At 47.1% G+C, this 12,654-nt stretch overlaps 1 long non-coding RNA gene across 3 annotated transcripts in view; it reads left to right on the plus strand.

Moving 5' to 3' along the window:
* Positions 1-10,992, plus strand: part of LOC132392151 (uncharacterized) — a 47,630-nt gene extending 36,638 nt beyond the window's left edge. For all 3 annotated transcript variants that reach the window (XR_009511453.1, XR_009511445.1, XR_009511443.1), the window contains 2 exons: positions 6,343-6,588; positions 10,201-10,992. This is a non-coding gene — a long non-coding RNA (uncharacterized LOC132392151). The remainder of the gene's footprint in view (positions 1-6,342; positions 6,589-10,200) is intronic.
* Positions 10,993-12,654: the final 1,662 nt, after the last annotated feature.

Consider the following 12,654-nt stretch of genomic DNA (forward strand, 5'->3'; position numbering starts at 1 on the left):
AAGCTACTGACATGATGAAGGAAGCCCTGAGCAGCAGCAAAGATGGAGGACCTTCATTGCTGCCCTAAATGCCAGCGGTGAAATGGACAATAAGCTGATACGTAGGACACCCAAGACCCAACCAGATTTCTACAGGTGGAGATCATTCTGTCGGTTTCATCAGTCATGGTACAGAGGCTCCAATGCCTCGGATTAAAAGAGCCTGTGGAGAGTTGCCAACTCAGCCAGCTCCATCACACGCACAACCTTTCCCGTCAAAAGGCAGCACCCATTGTTAAGGACCCTCACCACCCAGGACATGTCCTCCTCTCATTACTACCATCAGGGAGGAGATGCAAGAGCCTGAAGACCTTCAGTGAGTGTTTGAGGAGCACTTCTCCTCCTCCGCCATCAGACATATGAACAGTCCATGAACTCATGGTCATTTATCTCGTCATTAGCCTTTTGCACTACCTTGTATTTGCACTACCTTTTGCATTAGCCTTATGACTTGTAGTAATTTTTTTAATGGTTTTTAATGAACGCCACAGACCCACTGTCCAAAGACGTGTAGGTTAGTTGGTCATTGTAAGTTGTCCCATGATTAGGGTAGGATTAAATTGGGGGGGGGGGGGGGGGCGGCATTGCTGGGCGGTGTAGCATCGACGGGCCGGAAAGGCCTATTCGATACTAGTAGTAGGCCTCTGTTAGTCTCGATAGACCATGGATTTGCAACTTGGAAAGTTTCCAGGGCACAAGCCCGGGCAAGGTTTTTTTAATGGAAGACCGGCAGTTGCCCTAGCTGCAAGTCTCCCCTCTCCACGTCACTGATGTTGTCCAAGGGAAGGGCACTAGGACCCGTACAGCTTGGCACCGGTGTCATCGCAGAGCAATGTGTGGTTAAGTGCCTTGCTCAAGGACACACACGCAGCGTCAGCCAAGGCTCGAACTAGTGACCTTCAGATAACTAGACGAACGCCTTAACCACTTGGCCACATGCCAACACTTCCATACCATATGTCAATAAATCAATAAATAAATCAAAAACAACAAACTTCACGGCATATGTCAGTGACGATAAACCGGATTCTGATTCCAATCTTGGTTTTGTTTTGAGGGGGCAGGCATGGGGCATTTCCATTTTCATGTGGCCCTCTCCCACGGGATCGAAACCTAGGGAGCAGTGGAGGATTCGGGAGAATCTCTCAGTCCCGGGGAGCACCTGGAATGCGGGACTTGTTACCATGGAGAGCGGTGCAAACGGCAGATGCACTTACAGGGAGGCTGGGTGAGGGAGGGGAGAGGAAGGGGTCGAATAGAGAATGAACAGTGATGCTGAATGACCTGATTCATATGTCATGTGTTTCCTCGGCTTCTGTTCAGCACCACAGCCCCTTCAGCAAAGGTCCTGTCCCACTGCAGATCACCGCCGGCAGCCCCTGCCTCTCACCCACCCAACAATCTGCTGCCTCTTTCATTTATTGGATTGATTTCAGTCCCCGTACATTTTTCCATTTATCAGACAAATGCACTTGAGGGAGCATTAAAAGACAGCACAGGCATACTGCATTGCTAATGTAATTTGTGAAATGGCATTAGTCTGCTCTCAGTAATAAATGCTTGCCTCTTATTAATGAATGATGGTACTGGGTCACAGGCTGTCTCTTGGATTCTACAGTGTTTTACGATGCAGGTCTGCAGGGGGACGGTGACTCAACGGTTTATCCAGGCCGGCAAATGATGAAATCTTAAAGGCGCCGTGCCTCGCAAACTTCCAGCTAAGCGTGCAGCTCTCCCAGTCAGCAGCCTGCGGGCCCACGCCACTAATGGGCCCATCTCTGCTCCCTCTGGGGAGACTAACTTAATCTGATCGACTGCACTCCCCTTCCGCTGTAAGGGAGACAGCCGCCCATTAGCAGGGCGGACCGCAGCCACTGTTCAGATGCTGAGGGAGGGGCTTTGCTCACGATCGATGAAGATGGAGAAAGGAAATACCGTTCAGTCAAGGCTTTGATGACCCGACATGTCATTCACAGCACAATTTGGGAGGAAGCTTTTCTTTTATCGTCATCCCAAAGGATCCCTAAGCCTCCAACCCCCCACCACCACCAAACCTCGTGCAGTTTTATCTTGATTAACGAGGAGAGACAGAGACTTCAGCTTTGCCCATCTCCAACTTCCATTCTCCTGCAGTTGTGAAGTTGTGGGGGGGGGAGGCGGGGGCTAGGATGGGTTGCCATACAGTGACCAGAATTTGAATGAGTTAGCCATGGTGTCTTCAGTTCATCCTGTAGACACAAGACACCATGGATCCCGGAGTCCGGAGCAAAGAAATAAATTGCAGGAGGAACTCAGGAGGTCAGGCAGCATCTGTGGTGGGAGATGAACAGCCGACATTTCGGGTCAAGACCCTTCATTTGGACTTTACACTTTTCAGATCTATTGGAATTGGTTTATCGTTGTCACATATACCAAGACACAGTATAAAGCTAGTCTTGCATACTGATCAAATCATTACACAGTGCATTGAGATACAGTAGAACAAGATAAAACAATAACAATGCAAAATAAAGTGTAAAATCCAACAAGATAAGTGCAGTTCAGGTAAATATAAGCAAAAGTGCAAGAGGAAGATTGTGTGGTCAACTGTCCATCTTATCGTACAGGAAGTCCATTTAAGAGTCTATTAACAGTGGGACAGAAGCTGTCATTGACCTCGGTGGTACATTCTTACAGACTTTTGTACCTTCTGTCCAATGGGAGAGGAAAAAGGAGGGAATATCTGGGATGGTGGGGTCTTAGATTGTGCTGACTGCTTTACTGAGGCAGTGGAAGCTGTAGACAGAATCCACAAAGAGGAGGCTGGTCTCCATGAAGCATGGTTTCCAGGAGGCTGGTTTCGTGAGAGTAAGCGTTCGGCACGGACTAGGAGGGCCGAGATGGCCTGTTTCCGTGCTGTAATTGTTATATGGTTATATGGAAGTGTGTCCGAAACTCTCTGCAGTTTCTTGCGGTCACGTACAGAGTAGATGCCATACCTCGCCATCAAGCATCCAGACAAAAAGCTTCTATTTCAATAAAGGACTCCATTTTGTGTTTGAACACCAACCGTTCCTCCCAACTTGTAGGCGTTGCAAGTAATGGAGCCCAGATGATGGATCTCGATCTGAAGTGTCACTTGAACACTTCCCTCCACAGATGCTGCCCGACCTGCTGAGTTCCTCTGGCGGTCAGTTTATCCTGTCCGTGTTCTGTCCGTGCATATCTCCCTTGCCTCTCGGTGAAGCTCTTCACCCGATTGCAAGCTGCCACATTGCCAGTCCGACGTTTCTCATTTCAACACAATGCGGATCACCACGTTCACGGAGAAAACATTTTATAATCTGTGGCCTCCACATTCCCATCAACCGCAGTGGTGTAGCGGTTAGTGTGGCACTGTTAAAGCTCAGGACGTTTGGGCTCGGAGTTCAATTCCAGTGCCGTCCGTTAGGGATTCTCAAGTTTTCCCAATGGCTGCATGAGTTTCCCCTGGCTGCTCCGGTTTTCTCCCACGATGCAAAGGTGTATCGGTTAGTGGGTTATTGGTCATTATAAACTGCCTTGGGTTAAATAGGTGGGTTGTTAGGGTTGTGAAGGAAGGGCCTGTTGCACACTGTATCCCTAAATAAGTTAAAATAAAATAAATCCTCACCCCCCCCCCCTCGATTCCATACTCTTTTACTCTCAATAAACCTTTTGACTGTCTTGTCTTTGGAATATTGGGGGGAACCTGTGGTCACAGGGAGAACGTGCAGACTCCGCACAGACAGCTCCTGAGCTCAGGATTGAACCAAACCCTACTCAGCCGCTGTGCAGCCCTGTGTCAGGCCCGGCCTCGGGCCGTCACTCCCATGGAGCAGAAATCCCGTGTTCTGCGCCCACTGAGTAACCGAGAGGCTTCTGCCTCAGCTCTGATGGGCTGCTGTGGCTTCCGGCCACACCCAGAGCCTTTAGCACTGAGGTCTAGAAATCTCTCAGTGCAGTGCTGAGGGAGTGATGCGTTCTCAGCCGAGGTCGGTTCAAACAAATGCTCTCCTTCCTACGCACCTCCTCGACCTATCGCCCCTCAGCTTCTTCCATCACCCTCCCCTCCCCACCCACTCACTTTCCCCTCACCTGTCCCCTGCCAACCTGTGCTTCTCACCTTCTTATTCTGGACGTGGGGTCAGCGCAGGTAACTGGGGCTGAGGGGGGAAAGCTGCCATAATCTTAGCAGAGCAGACTTGGAGGCCTAAGCTTTAGGTTCCTCTTACAGATTTCCAGACTATAAGGATGTCCCTTTAGAACAGAGCTGAGGAGGAAATCCTTTCGCCAGAGGGTGGTGGGTAAGTCTATAGAACTTGTTGACTCGGATGGCTGTGGAGGCCAAGTCATTGAGTATATTCAGACATCCCACCTCTCCCGGAAGTTCCAGGTGTCTTCCGCATATTGATAGCGGCTCCCTGACGCCCGCAAATTATATACAATATCCCGGAAATCGATTTTTTTGAGAGGGAGAGCGAGAGCGAGAGGGAGCACCCTGATTGGTCTCTCTTCGTGCTAAGTAGACCTATCAGTTTTCTCTGTGGGCGGGCTTTACAGTTGACCTCAAAAATAATGACAGTGTTGCTCGCTGCACTGTTTGCAACGGTGACTTTTCTATTGCCCATGGTGGGTTAAATGACTGTAAAAGACATGTTGAGGTGAGTTTAACTGGTGCCATTCGTTCATTAGCACAGCTAACGTTATTTAAACTAACTGGCTAGCTGCTAAGAAGCTACTCTATTGATGCCCTACTTGATGAGGCCAAACTCCCTGTAGACTTGCTTAAAGACAGACAGACAGACATACTTTATTGATCCCGAGGGAAATTGGGTTTCGTTACAGCCGCGCCAACCAAGAATAGTGTAGAAATATAGCAATATAAAACCATAAATAATTAAATAATAATAAGTTAATCATGCCAAGTGGAAATAAGTCCAGGACCAGCCTATTGGCTCAGGGTGTCTGACACTCCGAGGGAGGAGTTATAAAGTTTGATGGCCACAGGCAGGAATGACTTCCTATGACACTCAGTGTTGCATCTCGGTGGAATCTCTGGCTCAATCTCTGTGCCTAACCAGTACATTATGGAGTGGATGGGAGTCATTGTCCAAGATGGCATGCAACTTGGACAGCATCCTCCTTTCAGACACCACCGTCAGAGAGTCCAGTTCCACCCCAACGTCATCACTGGCTTTACGAATGAGTTTGTTGATTCTATTGGTGTCTGCTACCCTCAGCCTGCTGCCCTAGCACACAACAGCAAACATGATAGCACTGGCCACCACAGACTCGTAGAACATCCTCAGCATCGTCCGGCAGATGTTAAAGGACCTCAATCTCCTCAGGAAGTAGAGACGGCTCTGACCCTTCTTGTAGACAGCCTCAGTGTTCTTTGACCAGTCCAGTTTAGTGTCAATTCGTATCCCCAGCTATTTGTAATCCTCCACTATGTCCACACTGACCCCTTGGATGGAAACAGGGGTCACCGGTGCCTTAGTCCTCCTCAGGTCCACCACCAGCTCCTTAATGTTTTTCACATTAAGCTGCAGATGATTCTGCTCGCACCATGTGACAAAGTTGTAATAGAATAAAAAATGACTCCATGATAATATAAGTACATATTTTAATGTCACATTTTCTGCATCTACCCAACCTGGTTTACAGATTAGACAAAATCACTAAACAAAGTATTACATACACCCTTAGAGGTCAACCGGTAGAGGGGGGTGGATATGGGATTGCGGGAGGCAGGGGTCCTCCCTCCCTGAAAGAGTTTTTGCAGGGTGGGATGTCTGTATTTTTAAAGTGGATGTTGATAGATTTGTCATCAGTAAGGGTGTCAAAGGTTACAGGAAGAAGACCGGAGAATGGGTTTGAGAGGGACAATAAATCAGCCATGATGGAATGGTGGAGCAGGCTCGATGAACCGAATGGCCAAATTCTGCTCCAATGTTTTATGGTATTATGATCTTATTTGTACTGTCTTCTCTGCCCCCAAGCACCTGCCTGCAGAAATGCACAAAGAACGTGTTGTGGCCTAGAGCAGGTCAGCCATGATGCTATCGTATCGCGAGGCAGGCCTGAAGGCTCAAGTGGGCCGCTCCTGCATCTGTTCTGATGTCCCCTTGTGACTCCAGTCTGCAAAGTCGTTCACCAAGAGCATCATCAGCCGAAATTGAACCGAAGCCCTGGAGAGAATGATGCTGCTGAGTGCAGGCTTGAAAGAGTTCTCCTTCTATAGGTGCGGAGTGTCAAAGTTCAAAGTAAATTCATTCCCACCATTTTCTGCTCCCGTTTCAGATTTCCGGCTTCTGGTGTTCTTTGAATTTCACTTACTGGAGGATTAAGATCTTGAAGGGAGACTGAGGCTGTGTCTTTTGTGATCGAGAAGGCTGAGGTGAGATTGGAATGAGGCACTGCACATGATGGGAGGCCAAGAGAAGCAGTAAAGCCAAAGTCAAATCACAAAAAAGATGCTGGACATCCAAGCAACACACAGAAAATGCCGGAAGAACTCAGTGGACCAGGCAGCTTCTATGGAAAAAGGTACAGAGGATATTGCAGCTATATATGACCCTGGTCACACCCTACTTGGAGTACTGTGCTCAGTTCTGGTCACCTCACTATAGGAAAGATGTGGAAACCATAGGAAGGGTGCAGAGATTTACAAGGATGATGCTTGGATTGGGGAGCATGCCTTAGGAGAATAGGTTGAGTGAACTCAGCCTTTTCTCCTTGGGGCGACGGAGGATGAGGGGTGACCTGATAGAGGTGTATGATGATGAGAGGCATTGATGGTGTGGACAGTTAGAGGCTTTTCCCCAGGGCTAAAATGGCTAACAGAAGATGACACAAGTTTAAGGTGCTTGGAAGTAGGTACAGAGGAGATGTCAGGGGTAAGTTTTTTACTCAGAGAGTGGTGAGTGTGTGAAATGGGCTGCCAGCGACGGTGGTGGAGGCGGATACGATAGGGTCTTTTAAGAGACTCCTGGATAGGTACATGGAGCTTAGTAAAATAGAGGGCTGTGGGTAACCCTAAGTAATTTCTAAAGTAAGTACATGTTCGGCATGGCATCATGGGCCAAAAGGCCTGTATTGTGCTGTAGGTTTTCTATGTTTTGGGCCAAGACCAGTCTGGGTAGTCTCCAAACTAATGGCAGGAACATTGATTTCTTGAACTACCAGTAATGCTCCCCCACCCTTCACCATTCTCCATCACCTTTTCCCTCTCTCACCTTATCTCCTTGCACCTCCCTCTGGAGTTCCTCCCCCCTTTTCTTTCTTCTATGGTCTTCTGTCTTCTCCTATTAGATTCCCCCTTCTCCAGCCCTGTATCTCTTTCACCAATTAACCTCCCAGCTCTTTACTTCACCCCTCCCCCTCCGGCTTCACCCACCACTTTGTGTTTCTCCCCCCCCCCACCCACCTTTTAATTCTACTCCTCATCCTCCAGTCCTGCCGAAGGAGTCCAGACCGAAACTCTTTTCCATAGATGCTGCCTGGCCTGCTGAGCGCCTCCAGCATTTTGTGTGTGAAGCCAAAGTCAAAGTTGAGCTTATTGTTACATGCACAAGTAAATGCGTGCTCGGGTGCGAGGAGGAACTTTCTTGTGCTCAGTGAATGGAGCCCTTTGGTTTAAGGTGGTTGGTCCAGTTTTCCAGATGGTGCCAGGAGATTGCAACTTTCCATCTGAAAGCATGCTGGTAGATAAACGGACAGGAACTGGCCTGTCAGAAAATGGGATCAGCCTTAATTTCTGTTTTTGGGCAGCATGGACAAATCTAAAGCCTGGTATCTGGAGCCACACATGCAGAATGCTGGAGGAACTCAACAAATCAGGCTGCATTTATGGAGAGGAACAATTCAAACACTATCTCTTGTGCCTTGAATCTGGAGCTTGCTTCTATCCGTCAAAGAACAGAGTTCAAGAGTCAGGAAGCTATGAGACTCCATTTAGGCTGCATTATTACGTTCAATTCTGGCCGTCCTTTGGGAAGGGCGTGGCAGCTTTAGAAATGGTGCAGAAGAGGCTTATCAGAAGTCCGGCCTGGATTGGAAGACAAGGAAAGTTTGGACAAACTTGGGTTGTTTTCTCTGGAGTGGCAGAGGCTGAGGGGAGAGCAGATAGAAGCTCATGAGTACCGTAGATAGGGTAGACAGCCAGCATCTTCCTCCCAGGGTTGAAATGATTAACACGAGACAGACTGCATTAAGGGGAGAAGGGAAAAGTTCAGAAGAGATACGTTGGGGTAGTTTTTTACACAAACAGCTGTGGGGGCCTGCAATGGTGCTGGAGGCAGATACAATATAGGGGCTTTTGGCCAGACACATGAGTTTAGAGATTGCGGAGAGATATGGACCATGTGCAGGCAGAATGAATTAATGCAATTAGGCATCATTAGCTTAATTATTTTGTCACAACATCTTAGACTGAAAGGCCTGTTCCTATTCTACATTCTACGTTGTTGTCATGGTCCTGACTGAACAGCAGCAGGCATCCAGGTTACGGCGCTCCAGTTCCCCGGAGTAAGATTAGCGGCCACTGTTCCTTTAAGACTCAGACTGCCGATTATTGCCCGCCACCTTGCTTCATGGAAAGTCTCTACTTAAAAAGGCCTCGTGCGGAGTAGTCGGTGCTCGAGCGTAGGAGTTTCATTTCTAGTACTACTATTGGAGATTTTGCCTTTGGAGTGTGCCTGTGTTGTCTTCTTGTGTCTGAGTCTACATTTGATTCACCAACATCCATAGCTCTCTTGTTGTAGTTCCATGTTCTGGAGTGAAGCCCAGGAATCATTTCATCCAGAAATTTGACACAGTGTCCCTTGCAAATCTTGAGTCTAAATTGGTCCATAATATTAACAGGTACCGTAGGTAGATGGAGCTGGCACGATTTCATTGAATGATAGAATTGGTACGAAGGGCCGAAAAGCCTCTTCTAATTTTAAAACGATTTTGTGGATTAATTTTTTCCATTTTTGTGTGGTGACAATTTGTTCTTGATATTAGAGAAAGCTAACAGTTTTATTTATATAGCTGTTTATTACAAAAGAGAAACACTTTGATTAAGGGTGTTTGTTCCTTCTGTGAGTAATTTGAATATAAATCTGTATAAAAATTACCTTTAAAGAAAAATGTATCTGTTCCATTGACTGGACTCACTGGGACACAGGATAAATGAATTAGTTGGACCACAGTATTGTATGTGCACTTACAAACTTCAAGGGCGGCAAGAAAAAAAAAGTTCACTAGCTTCATTGCTTTAATTTATAGTTTTTTTCCCAAATTAATACTTAAACTGACAACAAAAGTTGCTGGAAATTTAACTTTAGTGAAATAAAATGGGGCAATGCTGGAAACACACAGCAGGTCAGGCAGCATCTACAGAGACAGGAGCTGGTTCCGTGTTTTGAATTCATGACCTTTCATTAATGTCTTCAAAAAATGAACTGATCTTGTAATATTAGCTCCATTTCCCTCTCCATAGACGCTGACTGTCCATTTGTATTTCCATGGATACCATTTATTTCCTGTCACCAACCACTAGACCCCAGAGGAACAGAGATTATAATGGGAAAATTCTCCATATTTCATTACTTCATTGAAGGAGGCCATTGGGCCCATTGGGTTTATACAAGCACTTGGCAATTCACCAGAATTTTTTGTAGATGCTGGAAATCTTCTCTATCACACACGCACACACACACACACATGCACGCACACACACACGCACGCACACATGCACACACCACCACCACCACCACCCCACCCAGAGCACTGGAGGAACTCATCAAATCAGGCAGCATCTATGAAGTGAACTCAACAGTTGACATTGAGGGCTAAGACCCTTCGTTAGGACTGGGATGAAATCCAGAAGAAGTCTCTCAGTCTAAAATATCGATGTTCATTTGCCCCCACGAGTGCTGCCTGATCTGCCGTGTCCCTCCAGGATTTAGAGTGTGTTGCTCAACCACCCTCGAGTCAGCTATGCTCCTACAGACTGGGGCCAATTAACGCACGAACACATACGGATTGGGGAGGTGGCAGGGAACTGGAATGCCCAGGGGAAACTCACGCAGTCACGGGGAGAATGTTCAATCTCCACATAGTGCCCAAGGTCAAGATCAAACAAAAACCAAAAACTCTTTCAAATTTCTACAGGTTGTGCAGAGCAGAGCGTGCGGACCGATCACATCACCATTCGGTACGGAGGTACCAAAGCACAGGATCGGAAAAAATCTGCAGAGGGTTGTAGACTTAGCCAGCTCCTTCGTGGGAGCTAGCCTCACTGCCTTCAAGAACATCTTCAAAAAGAAATACCAAGGAAGGCAGGATCCATCATGAAGGACCCTCACTCATCCAGAACATGTCATCTTTTTATTACTGACAGCATCTTCCCCTCTACCATCAGATTTCTGAACGGTCTGTGAACACTGCCTCACTATTTTGCTCTCTTTTTACACAGTAAGTGGAGGCTGGTCCTGAAATCTCTACCATAATAAGTCCATGTTCTCCCACCCAGTTGAGCTGGCCCTCCATAGCCACACACTTTCTGGTACTTCCTGGGAGCATCCTGCCTTTGATCCAGAGTCCATATTGTTTTCTGTAAACTATCGGGGCTTCTGGGAGACACGCCACTCATCTCCTCTCCTCTATTTAAACAGGCACTTCCCTAGCCACCACTTACTGAGGACCCCGAATGCACAGAGTAACTTCTGAGTTCTTCTGTAAAGAAAGCGTTCGGTTTAAGAATTTTTGTTTAATGCTTCACGTATTTTCCTTATGCTTTACTTACAGTAATTATTCTTATGTAAAATATAATTCAGTCAAATCTTATTCCTAATGGATGAATCTAGCCTAATATTGTGAAACATTTGCAATGAAAAATGCATTGGAATTGATTTATGGAAGTGAATGGAAGCACAATGTAAAATTTTTGCATGTTTAGTTAAAAACCACAAGCATATTTAACAGTACCTCTTGTCTGTTGTAAATTCCTGCAATACGTGAAAGTGAGTGATAAAATCTCGGGAGGTTTAATGAGAATGTAAGGATAATTAGGTAGATTTTGTGTAAATAGATGGTTGACGATTAGCATATTCTAGATGGGCTGAAGGGCCTGGTTGTACACTGTATTCCCATTACAGCTCTCTCTTTTTAGAGTCATAGAGGACTACAGCACAGAAACAGGCCCTTCAGCCTATCTTGTCTGTGCTAGACTATTGTTACGACTAGTCCCACCGACCGGCATGGTCCTCCATATCCCTCCCATCTTGAAATCGGACCACATCCACTACTTCAAATTCCAGCTTGTTCCCTCTCACCACCCTCTGAGTGAAGAAACTGTCCCTCAGGTTCCACTTAGGTATTTCACCTTAACCTATGACCTCTATCTCTGGCTTCACTCTACCTCAGCGGGAAAAACCTGCTTGCATTTACCCTATCTTTATGATCTCTTTATTGATCGTTCCTCTCCTTTACCCCCAACTTCCTTCTTTCTCGTTTTCTTGACCGCTCTCCTCCTCTTCCTCTGCGGCTCCCTCCACTCTGTCTCTGCCCCACTCTCTGTTCGGAAATGCTCACCCCTCCCTGGGTTGCACACCAGCGCCCTCCCGTGGCCACTGGTTTAATCAATGCCGCTGGATTCCGCTGACATGGAGCCGTAAAAACCGGGACTGCCGGAAAGATTCTGCAGGTCCACAGAGAGTGGAAATGTGCTAATGCTTCAGCCTGATGATCTTTCATCAGACCTGGCTCCACGGACCAGAACTGACCTGGTTAGAAAGTCAGTTTCTTTCCGCCTCATTTTGACTCGTGGAGACGCTGGAGACTGCAGATACTGGAGGGACTCGGCAGGTCGATTGTCGGGTGTCGGTGGTGGCGGAGGAAGGAATTGTCAATATTTCAGGTTTAGACCTTGCCTCAGGACTGGATACAGAGTTTCGACCCAAACCTTCAGCAGTTCCTTTCCCCGGAAGGATGCACACGGAATCTGTGTCAGGAGCATACATTGTGAAATTTGTGCTTTTCTGGCAGCAGATCAGTGCAAGACGCGAAAAAAAGACTAAGTTACAAACATGCGAACAAACAGACAGATAAATGGACAAAATAAAAACACGAAACACTGGCAGAACTCAGCAGGCCAGACAGCATCTATGGGAGGAGGTAGTGACGACGTTTCGGGCCGAAACCCTTCATCAGGATAAATGGACAGATGAATGACCGAATAGACTAATAATTAATTAAATAGATAGATACATGGGTAATGAATAAATAAACCGACATATAAATGAATTGGGTGATGGGCTGGAGAAGCGTCTCTCCCAGAGGTGAAAAGGCAATCCTTCCCTCCACTAGCCTGCAGGTCACCCTTGGGCAAGGTGCAGCATCTGCTTAGTCCCCCCATCTGGGTCACGTGGACCCCTTGGGGGCAGGTGGGGGGTGGTCCTACGAGCAGCTGCTGCGTGTCCTGGTTATGCGACCTCTGACACCGGGCAGACGATCTCTGAAGAAGGTTGATAATTGCTGGGGAGGGGTCACCCGTCTCGTAACGACACCGTCCAGAAGGAGGCGACGGAAAAACCCCTTCTGTAGGAGTAGTTTGCCAAGAACAAT

The sequence above is a fragment of the Hypanus sabinus genome, chromosome 1 (assembly GCF_030144855.1).
Source record: "Hypanus sabinus isolate sHypSab1 chromosome 1, sHypSab1.hap1, whole genome shotgun sequence".
Classification (NCBI taxonomy): Eukaryota; Metazoa; Chordata; class Chondrichthyes; order Myliobatiformes; family Dasyatidae; genus Hypanus; species Hypanus sabinus.